Source organism: Dreissena polymorpha, chromosome 10 (assembly GCF_020536995.1).
Source record: "Dreissena polymorpha isolate Duluth1 chromosome 10, UMN_Dpol_1.0, whole genome shotgun sequence".
Taxonomy (NCBI): domain Eukaryota; kingdom Metazoa; phylum Mollusca; class Bivalvia; order Myida; family Dreissenidae; genus Dreissena; species Dreissena polymorpha.
This window is the reverse complement of record NC_068364.1, coordinates 35233305-35247786: the sequence shown is the minus strand read 5'-3', so window position 1 is coordinate 35247786 and position 14482 is coordinate 35233305. Positions and strand designations below refer to the sequence as shown.

The following is a 14482-nucleotide window of genomic DNA, read 5'->3' as shown; positions in this document are numbered from 1 at the left end:
GAAGCACATTTTTAAACGTTTCTGACATGATGTACGCAAGCTTATCACTGAGTGAGTATTCATTGTTTCGTTTTATTTGTGCAATTAGTTTTTAGTAATACGTCATTTAAATGTTACGTAAAATCACCGATACCAAAATGTGTTGAACGACTTTTTTGTTTTTCAACGAGACATGCGTTACAACTTAAAATATTCACTCGTCAAAAAAAAATAATTTCGGCAAATGTTTATAAATAGCACAACCGTATTAAGCATACAATTAATAAAATCCCGATGAGCTCAAACTTTCTATGCATCAAAACAAAAATTTCAATTCAAATCACTGTTATAATGTGGTTTCAATTTTCGTCAGCCAATCTAATGAAAGTGCAGAGCGGTTGTTTCACCTTCAGCATAGCCAAGGTTGTTTGCAATTTATGCGCAGCATGACCAAACTATATTCAGAAATATATCATGTGTATTTCTTAATAATTTAATAATTCTTTTTTACAAAGTACAATTTGTTTAGCAAATGGTGTTGAAAAGAAAAGGACCAACACTATTTGCGAAATTTATGTTTAACCCATTATGCCCATTGGACTCTCCCATCCTTCTAAATTGGATCAATTTATTTCCAAAATTAGGGATGTCTAGTATATTTATTTCTATATTTAGAATATTTCTTACAGAAATTCCTTTTAGCAAACAGCGCAGAGCCTGATGAGACACCGCATCATGCGGCGTCTCATCTGGGTCTACGCTGTTTGCCAAGGCCTTTTTTCTAGACGCTAGGCAAAAATGTGTTAAGTGTAATATCAAATTTACTTTCTATTCAAATAAAATAAAAAAGAATAATTTATTTACATGCACTAAGTTAAATAGAAAATAGAATTTCAATTGCATTTATAATAAAATAATGATAATACTATTATATTTATTTGCAAATAAATCGAAATCGTTAGAAATAACATTTTGTTCCGCCGCTGTAGCGGAAAGAAGTGCGATTACACTTAGCGCAATTATTGTTAACGTCGACCCACTCGTTTCAGCTGACGATGTATTTTACTTAAACTCTTCTTAAGTCAATTCGCGTGCAATGCGAGACACCGAAAGCTGGCTTGCTGTCACCACATTTTCAGATTTAAACCCAGAGTCGTGTTAGTTAGTTTGCCTGACTAACTGATTGTGTCGCCGTGTGTCTGTCAGTGCGTCGTGTGCAGAGTTGATATCTGAATTTTTAATTTAATTTTCGTCTTTGGTGATTGCATTCAAAGCCCTAATCTGTGGATTTTAACTTTGGATTGTAAGCCAAATTTCTGGAAGCTTTTATTTATTTTTCGAATGGATACTACGCTGTTAAATTAGCAGAAGAAATCGGGATTAACTGTGGTGATTCTAAAGGTAAGAATTTTTAATTAAACAAAACACTATATATATAAATTGTCGTCCCAGATTAGCCTGTTCAGTCCGAAGTGGCTAATTGAGGACGATACATTGCGCTTTTATGGAATGTTTCTTTTGAAGGTATTGTCTACTCAAGAAAATCCATTCTAGGCGGAAAGGGTCGTCCCTGATAAGCCTGCGCAGACTGCACAGGCTAATCTGGGACGATACTTTATGTACATTATTTACGCTCCGTTGTCCCAGAGCAAGATGTATTGTCTTTTGACGACCAGTGTACTTTTGAGTCGTGTTCTGAGAAAACTGGGCATAATGCATGTGCGTAAAGTGTCGCCCCAGATTAACCAGTGCAGTCTGCACAGGCTAATCAGGGACGACCTTTTCCGGCTTAACTGGATTTTCGTGTAGAAGAGACTTCCTTAAAACGAAAAATACCATAAAAGCGGAAAGTGTCGTCCCTGATTAGCCTGTGCTGACTACACAGGCTAATCTGGGATGACACACTACGCACATGCATTATGCCCAGTTTTCTCAGAACAAGACTCAGTATTTATACTCCGTTGTCCCAGAGAGAGATGCTTTGTCTTTCGACGACCAGTGTACTTTGGTCACACATTTCTAATACACAATTTTATATGTCCGGTTTGCCAGTAAAATTAATCAGCTAACAGTAAGCAAATAGTATGTGTCCCAAAAGATTTTGAAAATAATCGAAATCAAGTGCACTTTTATTTTATCGGAATTTGTATAGCAGGTTTAATGATTACGTTTTACGTTGTTTAAAATACAAAAAAGAAACGTGTGTTAAGTGTTTGCAATCGTTTAATGGCCTTCTTTACCGATGTCTTTATAAACTGTTAAATATATGCAAAAATGATACATAAAACATTATTTGGGCCTTACGCATTGGTTAAAAATCAGTGTGTCACTTGTTATAAGATAGTTTAATCTGATATCTTGTTCACTTGCATTAGCGATGTTTTAAGACGTTTTTAACTACCGAAGTGGGAACAAAAATAGCCGAGGATGGCTTGAAATTTCGTATAGTCTAACTTCTAGTGCGTGTCAATGCAACAAAAAATATGTGGTTTAAATTATGCTAATGCCACTGGAATTATCTGTGACATATTAAGTGCGTTGATCAAAGGGTTATAGAAACAATACTTTTGAAACATTGTTATGGCCGAAGAGATGTTGAAAAGAAGATTTAAACAGTTCGCCCGACAAGGGGAATGTTTCTGAATCACGATTCAGTCATCTTTAAAAAAACGATATTATTTTTTAGTTTTAAAAATCTTCAAGAAGAATATAAAAAAGGCGTGTGACCTAAAAAATAATATTTAACAAATATATATATATATATATATATATATATATATATATATATATATATATATATATATATATATATATATATATAAATAAGATTTATTGCTGAATAACTTAAAATTTACAATGCACATACGCGTATAAAAATGCCTGAAATAAGAAATAATTATAACGCATTGAAATAAAAGATAAATGGTTTTTCATTCAGTAAATAGTTATTGCTAAAAATACAACAAACTCTTAAAATCGGACACAACAAAAATACTGTAAACGTTATGTTACTTTGAACGCTTGCACTAGTATGATTACAATAAAAGAATCACGAATAAGTCACGAGAAAACGATGGTTAGAGCCTCGCTCTGGGAAAAAGGGGTTTAATGCATCTTCGTACATTAACGGCCCGGGTTAGCCTGTGCAGGCAACACACTCTAATGAGGTACAACACTTTCCACGTACACTAGATATTGTTAAGACTATACCTTTTTAAACGAAATATGCCATAAAAACGGAAAGTATTGTCCCTGATTAACATTTGTTTGTTATACAGGCTCATCTTGAACAACACCTCACGCCCATGCATTTAGCCCCGTTTTCCTGGATATATATGTACATGAACGTCATTATTATTCTTGCGAATCTTGTTTTCTCTGACATTAGGCGCAAGCAATCTTATACATTGTCACAGTATGCAAACAATTCGGCAATCTCATTATGCCATGGTAATTGTTGCCGATCTATGATGCAGTTTACTGAGCACAAATTGTGTGCAATTGCTATGCATTGCTGCGCGAAATCTTAATTTTCGATTGCGATCATCTCGTGATATTAACATATCACATAGCGACGTAATGTTGGTTATTTACTTTTTTGCAGTATTTATTTACAGACCCGTATTAAGTTAACTTCTGTAAAATGACACCTTGTTATTATATATTTAAAACTTTTTAAGATAAATAAAAGACAATCTGCATATTCGGTCAATTAAAACAATGAGACCATTTAAAATGGTTTAATTGTGAAAAATGCACAAAAATCATGCAATAGTCTTATATGCTCATCGCTTTGGGATAACCTGGCTAAGCCTTTATGTATGTGCGTACAAAGTCGTCCCAGATTAGCCTGTGAAGTCCACACAGGCTAATCAAGGACGTTACTTTATCCGCTTTATTGGAATTTTTCCTTTTAAGAGAATCTCTTCTAAACGAAAATTCAGTCTATGCACAAAAGCGTCGTCACTGATGAGTTTGCGCGGATTGCACAGGCTTATCATGGGCGACACTTTCCGCCTAGACTGCTTTTTCGTTTAGAAAAGACTTCCTTTAGCGAAAAATCCCATGGAAAGTGGAAAGTGTCGTCCCTGATTAGCCAGTGCTGACTGCACAAGCTAATCTAGGACGATATTTTACGTACATGCATCAAGTCCGGTGTTTTCAGAACGAGGTTTGTAAATTAAATTGCCTTGAATAAAATAGTAAAAAATTAAGTTACGATAGTTTCTTTATTCGCGATGTCGTCGTCTTATTCAAGTAACACTAACATAATAGATATGTTCTGCGCTAAGGTAAAATAGGGCTTAATATATCTGCTGTCGTCCCAGATTAGCCTGTGCACTCGTGTAATCAAGACCGATACTTTCCTCTTTTAAGATTTCTTTTGTTTAACTGAAGTCTCTTCTAAGCGAAACGAAAATATAGTATTTACGCATAGCGCCGTCGCTGAATAGCATGTGCGGACTACACAGGCTAATCTGGTACGATACTTTACGCACATGTATTTAACACCGTTTTACCAGAACGAGGCTCATATTTGGTATTTTTCTGACATATGTCCTTTATCTCAAGAAACTGCATCGGTTTATTCTACTCTGTGATCGTCCCGATGTTTTTTCCATCGTTTAATCAATTACAAAATGTTGATGAAAGGCCCAACAGAACTGCATACATATGCAAATGTGAAATGTCGCTAACCTAAAGCTGCATGATGCATTATTTAAATGCAACCCACATATCCACAAGGCGTCTTATACGCCTTCACTGTAATGCACTTCAATGCATACCACGCGATTTATGTAAACGTTTCATCTCTAAAAATTGCAGAGCAACACTGTGAAAACTGAATTAATTCAATATGTGTGTGATTTATCCGCAAAATTTTAGCCAAATTTGGTAAAAACATTAAATTACATTTTGAAGCTTTTGCAATCTGCTCTTCTCGATCTATATTGGTGATGATGCTACATTGAGATTAGTGTGAAACTTTAAGTGAAGACAGTATGAGAACATGTTAAGTAAACGAAAACAAAGAATATTGTGTAATACATTATGTAACAAGCTGTTATAAATTATAACACAACTTTTTTAGAAATCATTTAATAACATTTTGTCAAATGTAATGAAATTTGGGTGGCCTTTATATGGCAATATGCATATTGCATTATTTTATTGTACGCTATGGTAATTTCTACTAAATGTTCTTAATAGATGGTTATTAAAACCTCTAAAATAACACTTATGGTTTATTCATTTTATTTTATTTGAAGCAAATGCAAACGTTCCCATCAAATTATTCAATTCAATGACGTTGATAAAATCTGTAGAAATGGAAGTTAACAAACCATGAAGTTGTGTCATGACATTCCCAAAGGCCTGTAATAACTACATTAACAACACATAATTCACTGTTGAACCCCGGCAATTGAAAAGATAATGCACACAGTCATAATTCATATTTAAACCGTTCTGCGTCTTAATTTCGTTTATTCAAATCGTGATGTCGCTGAAAGTATTTTACAGGCGAATTCTTCACATAATATGAGGAGTAATTCCCTCAGTAAATCGCTCATTTACTTCAGTTAAGTTTTTATCGCGACATTGCTGAAACGCAAGATAAAACAATACAGTATATTCCATCTTATTAATATATTAACCAATTAAAATTATTGTTAATATGAAAATAAATCTCCAACTTAAATATTGACCGATCAGAATGCCTGTAACATTTAAATATTGATTTCCAAAGTTATTTGCTCAATAATACAATATTGACTTCACATGATGACATCTTGTAGCAGTTGGTAGAATGATTAGTTAAAGTGATGACAACTGTTAAACGTTTTAAGTGTCTCGCCTATTTCCACATGTGGTGTACATCTTTCTTCCATTTCACAGTGTTAAACTTTTAACTGTTGGTATCAAGTCTGTAATTTCGTTTTGTAAGCATCGTATCACTTATGTCGCCGTATTTTATGGCAATGCCTGTCGAAACCGCGTGCTTGTCAGTCGCATAATATCGTGCTAAATTATAAAAGTTGTTTATGGAGTGAATTACTGCGCATTATAAATAAAAAATAGCGTAGCGGTATTAATCGTTATGCATTTATACTTAAATTTCACATTAAAATATGCCCAATTATTAATGTTTTTATTGTCAATGAGTGAAATATTGCGCATAGTAAATGCAATATACATTTCATTATGAATTGCCATGTTTTTTATGTCTTCACATTTTTTAATCAAATGTGATTTATGTAATGGCACTAGGAAATTATATTATAAGAGGCCACGTCTGTTTATCATCACAAAAGCTTGCCAAACGTGCTGAATTGGTGTGCTTACTTGTATTATAAGCATGTTCATGTTTTCAGCATCATATTTCACTATGCAAACACAATCGATTAATTGTGTGGTCTTTTAAATCGCTTAATAGATGTGTCAGTGTTAAGCTTTTTTAATATTATGCTGAATTGGAATGTCGTTGAAAAACTCACCACATTAATATAATTATAATTGAAACTGTCTTGCAGTAAACCTGAAAAATTAAAACGTATGATGTCCATAACAGGCCGACCGATATTAGCCATATTAGTAAAAAAAAATGTCAATGGTTTCTTATTCAACGTTGAATTTATGTACACATCTTATTTGCGAATATGTCATATCTGATGTTGGTTCATTTTGGAAAATGGAATTCCAGAAACACTTTCAACAGAAAAATATTATTGTAGAGCCTAATCGCCAATACTTTACAGACGATTTCCTAACTGCAAATACAATACAAGCCATTTCCCATGAGCAATACAATGCATGTCATTTTTTAAAAGCCAATACATTTAAGGCCATTTCCAAATTGCCAATAGAATACATGCAATTGCAAAATTGCCAATACAACACTGGCCACAATAAACAACAAAGACGTTAACATTAAATATAAATAACGTGGGTTTCTTTATTTGAAGTGAGTAAATTTGTGCAACACAAAGAGAAGAAATAGATGAAAACGCCATGTCTTCGCATTCCATGACACATCCATTTGATATTTGGGAAAATCAATCGCATTCCCTGTTGAAATGTTACAACAAAATGGATCAGCAAAATTGAGCATGTATAAAGTCGCAATACACTAAGAGAAAACAATGATTCAATGAAAAAACCGTAAACATTCATGTTAACTGTTTTTGGGATTCCTAGACCTATATCGTTTACTTAAGTAGCAAATTATAGTAAGTTGTTTGTTCACATATAGCAGCAATAACTTAATTGTGTTTATTCCCGTTTACACTGTTTGCTTTTAATTAGCACAATTATTTCCATATTAAGGCAGACATGTACTTAATGCATCCGTATCTGGATGATTTTATTCATTTTGTGAATGGATACTACGCTGTTGAATTAGCAGAAGAATTCAGGATTTATTGTGGTGATTTGTAAAGGTAAGACTTAAAACAACAAGACAATTTTTTAATGTCACGTTTGTCACTTAAATAAATACATACGCATGTAAAACAAACAGTAATCTATAGATATTATCCAACAAAAACGTCCAGTACCAATATCGTGTGCACTCTTATTTGAGCGGGCTTTTTATAGCTATTTTAATATTTACGTTGAATAGACTGCACAAGCCCACGTGCATTAGGCGAATGCAATCGTTTTATAGTCCTCGTAAGCGACGACTAAATGCAGTGTTAAATGTGTGCAAAGATGATCTAGAAAACATTCTTGGGCCCTAAGGTCTTGGTTTAAAATCAGTATGTCATTTGCTACTTAGATGTTTAAACTTGATGCCTTGTTCACTCGCATTTGGAATGTATAAAGTCATCTTAACGACCGTATAGAATACTAAAATAGCCAAGAATGGGCTGAAATTTCGTATTGCCTAACATCTAATGCGTATCAATGCAAAAAAACAACAACACCGATGTGGTTCAATTGTAACGCTGACTGGAATTATCTCTGACATATTAATTGTGCTGATTAACGGTAATAGAAACAATACTGTTGTCACATTGTAATGGCCGTAGAGATGTTATATACGAGATTTAAACAGGACGCTCGGCAATGGGAATGTTTCTGAATCATATTTGTATGTCGTCTTAAAACCCAATTGTTATCTTTCAACAAATCTTTGCGAAGAATCTGATAAAGGAAAGTGTGAATCAAAAATAAAACTTATTAAAAAGTAAAAGTAAAAGAATTATTGGTGAACAACTTAAAATTTCAAATGCATGTAAACATTGAAAGGCCATAACAACAATTCCTCAAAACAATTTAAAACACATAAATATATTTTATTTCATTAGATTGTTTCTTCTTATAATACAAAAGAATGGATGCAATAAACAAAAAATACTGTTTACGTTACGTAAGTTTAAACGCTTAGTAGTTGCGAGAAAACAATGTGTATTCATAGGACTTTTATTATTATTCGTTTAAAAATTGGTTTCTCGGACATCTAAGACAGGTCAGCAATTTTATACTGCGTCACCATATACAACAATTCGGCAATCAAGCGCGTTTTAGGAAAACTGGGCTTAATTCAAGTGCGGTATGCATAGGCTAATCTGAGACGACACTTTACGCATATGCATTAAACCCCGTTTTCCCAGAATGCGCCTCATATGTATAGGAATGCCATAAGTATTCTTGTGAATCTGTTTTCTCAGACATGAGGTGTCATCAATCTTATATACGTTGTCACAGTATGCAAACAATTCGGCAAATCTAGTCCTGCCAACGTATCTGTTGCCAAGCCATGGTGCAGTTTACTGCGCACATTTTTGCTTGCAACTGCTATGCACAAAATCGCAATTGTCCATAGCGATCATCTAGATATTATTAACATATAGCGACATTATAATTGGCTGTGTTTGATAGCATTACGCTTAATGTCATCTTTTATAGGATTGCACTTGCCTGTGATTTACTTTTTTACATAGAACTTTTTTTCCGACGCGTAATAAATTATCTGGCGGTAAATGATACATTGTTATCTGAAAACTGTTTAAGCATATATAAAAGAACACCTAAATATTTAGTTAATTGATACTTTGAGACATGTGTGTATCTTTTATATTTTATCCGCGCTTTGGGAAAACGGGACTTAAATAACGAGCGTAAAATTTAGTAACATATTAGCCTGCACAGTCCGCACACTATAATTAGGGACGAAACTTTCGGCCTAGTCTTGATTTCTTCTAGAAGAGACGTCATTTAAAACGATATTCTTTTTATAAAATCGAAAAGTGTTGTCCCTGATTAACCTGTGCTTACTGCAAAGGCTAATCTGGGAACGACACTTCACGCAAATGCATCAAGTCCCGTTTTCCAAGTGTTTCATATACAATTGGAGTCAATTAGACGCTCTTGACCAGTTTTTTTTTAACTTATATATCCTTTTTTCTACATGACAAAATGACGTATCGTCAAATACAAAGATCTTCTACAAACCCACTAAAGGATTTTACAATTGTTATAGCTTTTGGTTGTGGAAATAGTTCCAAGATTGTGATCTTTGTTTTTAATAATTGATCAATGTATTGTCTGGTGTTGTGTTTTGATGTTGTATGTATGTTTTGTCTTGTATATCAGCCTCGCTTCGAGGGACTCGTATATGTAAAGTGTCGTGCCAGATTAACCTGTTCTGTCCGTGCTTATCAGGGACGACACTTTCCGCTCAGACTAGGTTTTCGCTTAAAAAAGACCCCCTTTACACCAACATTCCATATAGGCGTTAAAGGTCGTTCCTAATAAGCCTGTGCGGACTGCAAATGCTTTTCTGGGACGACAGTTTACGCACTTGCATTAAGCCCGTTGTTCCCAGAGCGCGACTCGTTGATATTTAATATTGTTGTTAAAGAAATAATATTTTTCTATGATGGTTTGTTGTCGAATAACCCACAGTAAGGAGTATAGATGCGTAGGAATTAAATCACGAGTGCAAAGCACGAGTGATTTGATAACACGCATCTATGCTCTTTACTGTGGGTTATTCGACAACAAACCATCATAGAAAAACATTATTTCGATTCTAACACGATTCTGATTGATTTGGTTCAAGCTTTTTAACGTGAACTATATTTTCAATACTCCGCCGTTCGTAGTACAAAGTTCACTATTTAGTGACGTCGTTGAATTGTACAAACGAATGACGTCGTTTTCATTCATAAATATTTTGAAAATGACGTCACTTTCATAGAAAACAACAATCATAGGAACTAAATAACTTCAATTTTATTGATGCTACTGAAAAGCTGGCATGCTTTAAATGTTTTCTTAAGTACGTTTCCTAACAAATAACATTCTTTGTAGGCGTGGTTATGCCACTTATCACCATTTATACAATGTATTGTTTCATTACATTTATATACATGCTACATTTATTACATTTCTTTAAGTGCGAGTTTTAGCACGTGCATTTTACTGCAATATGTTATTTGCTTATTCGGAACTATTTTCGAAACATTAAGCTCCGCCCATAAGTTATTGTAGAATAACCCACACTTGATTTCCATCTTTGTCTATAGAAAACAAGTCGCGTGCCGTGTTAGAATACTTACTAACAAACGTCTCTAAACTTAATAAACTGTAACAAGTCATTCAACCGTGTGATGGTTCAGTATGTCGATTAGTTTGATTTCAGCGTTTAAGGCGTGACGAAGTTTCGGTGCAATGTGGCACAGAAATGCATGCAGATGCAAATGTGAAATGTCTCTAACTAAAGACTGCCAACTCAATTAATTGAATATGTTTGTGATTTACCCGCATAATTCACGAATATTGTGGGAACATTTAAGGCCCATTAGGTGGTGAACTAATGACTTACATTTTAAAGCCTTTCAAATGTGCTGTTAGCGAATAATATATGTGATGAAGCTGCGTTGAAATGTGTGAGAACATTCATTTGAAATAGTATTAGAACATTTACAGTAAACGAACAAAGCATCTTTGATAAAGGATAACATGTATTTAATCCCATGTTGTCATTTATAAATAAATTCGCGTAGGCTGTAAAAAACAGATTGGATGACTTAAACTTACAAGAAAGCTTTTACAATAATGCTGTGAAGTAGACACAGTTTGGAAATATCTTAGATCGATAATTTTATGTTACATTATGTTATTTTTTTCTTTATAGAATATTATAAAATGTACATATTAACAATAATGAAATACTGAGTGTGTATATGTTTTAGCAAATCTCTCCTTGTGAAAAAATAAATCAATTTGATAAAAACTGTAAAAATGGAAGTTAACAAACCATGAAGCTGTATCATGTCATTACCAAAGGCCAGTAATAACTACATTTACAACACATCAACGACTCTAAGAACCCGGCAATGGAAGAGATAATGCCCTCATTCATAAATCATATTTAAATTGTCCGACGTCTCAAATACGCTTATGCAACTAGTGCTGTCGATTCAATTATTTTACAAGCGAAGCCTTCGTACAATAGCACTGTAGACATCGAGGCGTAATGCCCTCTGTATATCTTTCATGTACTGCACTTTAGTTTTCATCGCGTGATTTCTGATGTGCAAGGCAAAACAAAGAAGCATTTGTCTACTTATAAGGACCTATGAGAATGCATGTTTCACGTGAACATACATTTCAAACGTAATTAATCACCAATTATACTGCGTGTAATTTTTGACTTTTGATTTCCGTTTGATGTTTGCTTAAGATTTAAACATTTACTTTTAATGATGGCATCTTTAAGCAGTTGGAAGAATGATTCGTTTAAGTGAAGACAAATGTACATCGTTTCAAGTGTCTCGCATATGTTCATATGTGTCTTATTTATGTCCTTTTACCGTGCTTAAATTAAATTGTTTTTATCAAGTACGTTATTTCGTTTCCAATTTCTAAAAAAAAAAGGGCTTAACGTTTTTTCGATTCTAACTAATGGTGTTTTTATGCCCCCGGATCGAATGATCGGGTGTATATTGTTTTGGCCCGTCTGTCTGTGTGTCTGTGTGCCTATGTGTCTGTCACTAAACTTTAACCTTGGTCATAACCTTTGCAATATTGAAGATAGCAACTTGATATTTGGCATGCATGTGTATCTCATGGAGCTGCACATTTTGAATGGTCAAGGTCATCCTTCAAGGAAAAAGGTCAAATATATGGCTTTCAAGCGGCGCAAAAGGGGGCATTGTGTTTCTGACAAACACATCCATTGTTTAATGATATCATGATGTTGGCATAACAAATTATATGGTATTATCATTACTTATGCAGTTTGGGAACCTGATGCCATTTTAACAAGAAGAAAACAACATCGTAAAACAATAAACTACGTGTTTTTACTAACATCGCCACAACAAACGGGGTAGGTATTTAGATCAAATGTGTGTTCGTTAAGTTAAAAAAGTTTTTCGAACTCTTTTAACAAAGTATGTTCATTGATAGTAATTAAAAAATATCAATTCATCCCATCTGTTTTAGTACAAGTTAATTTTGCAAATACGAATTAAATTTGTAAAACATGATTGATAGAAAACACAAATAATTCGGGTCGGTCATCTTAGTGGACACGAAAAACGAACAACATTTTTACGCCGTAATATAACAATAACACTTTTTTCCAAATTTACGTCTGAACATGTTATTTCGTCGAACTATCTATCCTTATGCAATTGTGCGATATAAGTCAAAACAAACAACATGTTTGTGCTTAATTTTACATGCCATATTTATTTTTTAATCAGTGGTATGTATTTGATGCATCAACAAATAACAGTTCATTGCTCTATAACTGCTTCTCGTTCAAAGGCAAAGTTTACGCTGTAGGGTTCCGCAATGATTGTCCTATCGACACGTTGTTTACCTTAATATTTTTCATTGCCATTTATCGAGTAATTAATATTAAGTTTGGAAGAAAACTGCAATAAAACTTGAAGAAAAACGCGCTTAAGCCTGTGTGAATATTTGTTCCATTAATGAAAACAATTCCAGTATGTTCGGGAATAATAACAAACTGATGCTTTTGTGGCAATTTTCCTAAACTAGAATCACGTTTAGCTTTGCAGGCATATATTCATCGTTTTGGGGACGACGTGAAATTAAATATGTATAATTCTTCGTTGCAATTTCCGACGTCATGTTGGATACGACCTAACTCAAGCGGTGCATTATTACGGTGCTCATTTCAAATACTTAATATTCACATTATAGTCCATTCTGACTCATTTGTTAGTAATGTAATCGTAATGTTCCTAGAAATTTGACTTTTATTCATTTTCCTGTATCTTGGATTACTAATACTGTACATTACAAGCAAAAAGATGAGTTATTGCAATAATATTTAATTTAATGGTGCGTATTAATCCCAGCAGGATAGACGTGGGGGATCAACACTTAACGGGTTTCACAGGGCAATGTGCACGATCTGCATTTGAACAGCAGGAAATGTAAACCTCTGAGACTAGTATATCTGTTACGCTATCAGAAACAGGAAATTCTAAGACTTCATTTTTTGCAACTTTTTGAAATCGGTAACGGTTAGGTTCCAGTATATGTTCCAGTACATTTTAGTCGGCTTCATTTTCTCTAAATACCATAAAGAATATTACTAAAGACGATTTAGTCGAAATGATGATTGTCGTTCCTCACATGTCATAAGTACAAATTTTTAAATGAAGAATGAAAGCTGTATGTAAATATGCTTGAAGGTCGGGAGGTCATGGGTTCAATCTCCAGCGTGGTAGCGTTCATTTGATCTCGCACAACAACACCACGTACTGGTTCTATTCCTAAGAAACGGACACGAGAGCGTTTTAATTAAGCCGTAGGCTTACGATGTAATTGAGATAATGTGAATAGGTTTAAACTAATATGTTAAATGGATTTAAATTGTCTTGTACCACATTGGTTTTCGCCATATGTATAAGCGGCGATGTCAGCTTTGATTTTTTGCACTTGTGACTAAGATTGTTCAGAAATTTATGAAATACTACTTTGAGGTTTTGAATTGATGAGTCAGTAATAATTCTTTCAAATTAAATTTCAAATCAAAACATTCACAATTATTAATTGTGTTTATTACGTAAACTATTGCGCCTTATAAATGCAAAAAAAGCGCCGCGGCATTATTTGTTAGGCATTTCATAATAAAAAATTTCAAATTAAAATATGAATAATTATAAATGTTGTTTACAGTTCGAATTACTGCGCATTATAAAAACTAAATAGCGTAGCGGTATTAATCGTTATGCATTTACACTTAAATTTCACATTATAATACGTACAATTATTAATGTTTTTATTAAGTTAAATATTGCGCCTTGCTTATGCAATATGCATTTAATAATTATATTGTCGCGTTTATTATGACGTTACAATTATGTTATATTGAAATGTTATTTATGTCATCGCACTTAAGAAATTATATTTTTAAAAACTACGTCTGTTTATCATCACAAAATATTTCCAAACGTGCTGAATTGGTGTGCTTACTTGTACTATAAGCATGTTCATGTTTTCAGCATCATAT

At 33.6% G+C, this 14482-nt stretch overlaps 1 protein-coding gene across 1 annotated transcript in view; it reads left to right on the top strand.

The window, feature by feature from the left end:
• Positions 1–1076: 1076 nt before the first annotated feature.
• The window catches only part of LOC127849040 (uncharacterized), a 194367-nt gene continuing 180961 nt past the window's right edge, over positions 1077–14482 (top strand). Inside the window, exon 1 of the mRNA XM_052381765.1 lies at positions 1077–1380. The gene's annotated coding sequence lies outside the window, so the exon portion shown is untranslated. The remainder of the gene's footprint in view (positions 1381–14482) is intronic.